The sequence below is a fragment of the Aplysia californica genome, unplaced genomic scaffold (genome assembly GCF_000002075.1).
Source record: "Aplysia californica isolate F4 #8 unplaced genomic scaffold, AplCal3.0 scaffold00104, whole genome shotgun sequence".
Taxonomy (NCBI): domain Eukaryota; kingdom Metazoa; phylum Mollusca; class Gastropoda; order Aplysiida; family Aplysiidae; genus Aplysia; species Aplysia californica.
The window spans coordinates 1214420-1217269 of NW_004797374.1; positions in this window are offsets into that span (position 1 = coordinate 1214420).

Sequence of the window (2850 nt, forward strand, 5' to 3'; positions counted from 1 at the left end):
TTTGCCCCCTCCTCTGGGCTCCTCTTTCTGCAGCATTTTTACTGCTACTCCTTTGCTCCTTCTTACTGCTGTCTTTCAGCCACACCCCATATCTTGCGGTAGGAAAGATCTACACCTAGCCTTCTCTGACAAGGGCGAAAAATCACAGAGGTCCCGTGTGTAAGTTGCGCACGTTAAAGATCCCTTGGGGGCCCAGAATCGATATGAGTAGGCGTCGGCTACCACCCTTAAAAATTCAAAATTTCCTACCAACTGAAAGTGTTTAATGTGTCCCACGCGCTCATTAGACATTCTGCAGTTGCAAGCGCCGTAAAGCACAGATAGAAAAAAAAGTTAGTATGAGGCTTCATAAACAAGAAAAAGATGCTAAGACCGAGATTGACACCCGTAAGCTGCATGCACACATCCACAAGTGGAAGTGGAGCTTTACAAAATTCAAAATGAGACAATTTTTTTCTCTGTCAGAATTGGTCTCATCGGCCACAGTAGAAGCCACAAATTAAATCACCCCAACCTTTACTCTCTCTCTAATTATTCTTCTATTACGCTGGAGTAATATTCTCCTCTGCAGCTGACGTATTGGTCATCGCCAGACAATGACGGGCAGGCTATTACATAACACATTCCTTAATTCACTCAGCCCTGGGGCCAAGAACCCGGCCTACTGGCTGTGTCTGGAGGTTTAAGGTTGTTTTGTAAAATCGTTAAAAAAATACAAAATCAACTTCCATCGCTGTAATATTTCACACACAATTTGTTTATGTATTCCACGGACTATTACCATTTACAGAATTTAAAAATAGTTGATAGTCTGTGAGATAGATCTATTGCCATTTGAAAAAGGGCAGCAAAACGCACTATTAAAGTAGTTCACATGAAAGACCATGACTCGTTCTCATTTCCCACCTCGTTACCAGGTGCTAAGTTATTTTAATTTTAGGTCAAGAGAGTAACATTTGCCCTAGTATAGTCTATTTCTGATAAATAAAAGGCCAGGGGTCACTTATAAAGTATAGTGTGTTTTTATTTAATTTGTGTTTATGTTATTAAGCAGTAGAAATGTCCATCCCGATACTGTTGGGTTCAGGACCCAGCGCAGAAGTGCGCAACCCAACTATCTCGGGCTCAGGATTGAGTGAGTTAATTCAGAGAATAACAATATTGTGTAATGAGATGATTTGAGAACTGATGTGAACATTATTTCTAATTGCTTTTCTGGTGCTTGTTTTCCTAGACATGAAGGGGATAGCAGTTGCGACGCTAATCTAAGGGGTGTTCAGCTGAATCCACACATTGGAAGAGACTAAAAAACAAGTTCTAAAATATCTAGCCCGGCACTGAGCTAAGACTGAATCTTTGGCCTTGTGTCTTGCTTCATTGGTTCCTTTCTGTTCATCGTTGTCTTTGTCCCTGGGTGTACAGTTCTTCACGTCGTCTGTATTAGGGTTAACCAAACTCTTTCTTTTAAAAAAATTTTCAACGTGGTCCAAAAAACTGGAAGAATGGTGAGCACGCGAGCAACAAACAATATTGTATAAAGAGATGCAAAGTTTTGCATCCGTTTGGTGGCGTGGCGGTGAGTAAGACGAACTGACCTCGTGTGGCGGATCTCGCTCGATACTTCAAGCTTCTTTTTTTGTGGTCAAAATAGATCCTATGTTATCTAGGAAAATTTATTCACACACTATTGGTTGAAACTTGACCAACCAGAGCAAGCTGATCAGTATATTATTATTCGTGGGCAGATTTATCCTCAGAAGTGGAGTCGGGATCTAGACCTCTAGATTGTCTCTGTTCAAGTGCCACTAACTTCGCTTGTGAGTAACCATAGGAAGCATGCACACACACACACATACTCATACACTCACACACATACATACATACACACATACATGTGCACATACATACAGAGCTCAAGGGATTGTCTCTCAAACAAGATGGCTTTTCGGTTCATACCAAGAATTATATTTCAAAACAGCAAAAAAACATTTTTGATATAAAGATTAAACCAATGCTGCTTTATGGCTCTGAAATTTGAGGTACCAAAATAAGGGCGTATTTTGATAATGTTCAGGTACAGTTCTGGAAAGCTTTTCTGGGTTTTGGCAAAGCTACACCCAAATGTTTAGTTCTAATAGAAGTTGGACGAAACGTTTATGTTTTGATTACATGCATTGTGTCATTAACTTCGGGTGCAAACTTAGACACTTAGAATATGACAGATATAAAAAAAATGTTACATGCAATTATATCTTTCCTGTGAACAGGGTACAGTCAACTGGGCTACTGAAGTTAAAACCCTAATTTCCCTGGGTTTTGGATATGCCTGGTTTCCTCAGACTGTCGGGAGTATTAGATTATTTCTCAGTGAAGTAAAGGGTTGGCTTGCTGATCATTCTGTGCAGAATATAGAAGTCTGTCGCAAGTATAATTTATTTTCTCTTACAATTCAGTTTTAAAAAACAGCTGATCATCAACGTCCAATGGTATTGGAACGGAAGAGCCAAAGCCATGTTAAAAACCTATAGCCTTCCATTAAATAACTATCTCTATCTGTGCAACTCTCATGAAATTGAAAATGTAGTTCATTTTATTTTCTATTGTCCATACTTTGTCCATTAAAGGAAATTGTGAATTCATTCCAGCTTGACTCGGCCCGGAGACAGAAATATGCAATGTTTGACCCATGATATGAGATATGTGCACAACCTGTACCTTTTCATCATCAAACTTTATTTAACAAATGAGAGTTTTATGTGATGTTATGTGGGCCTATGGCCTTAAACACTGAATAAACTTTCTTAATACACACACATATACACATCACACACATGCACACACACACACACA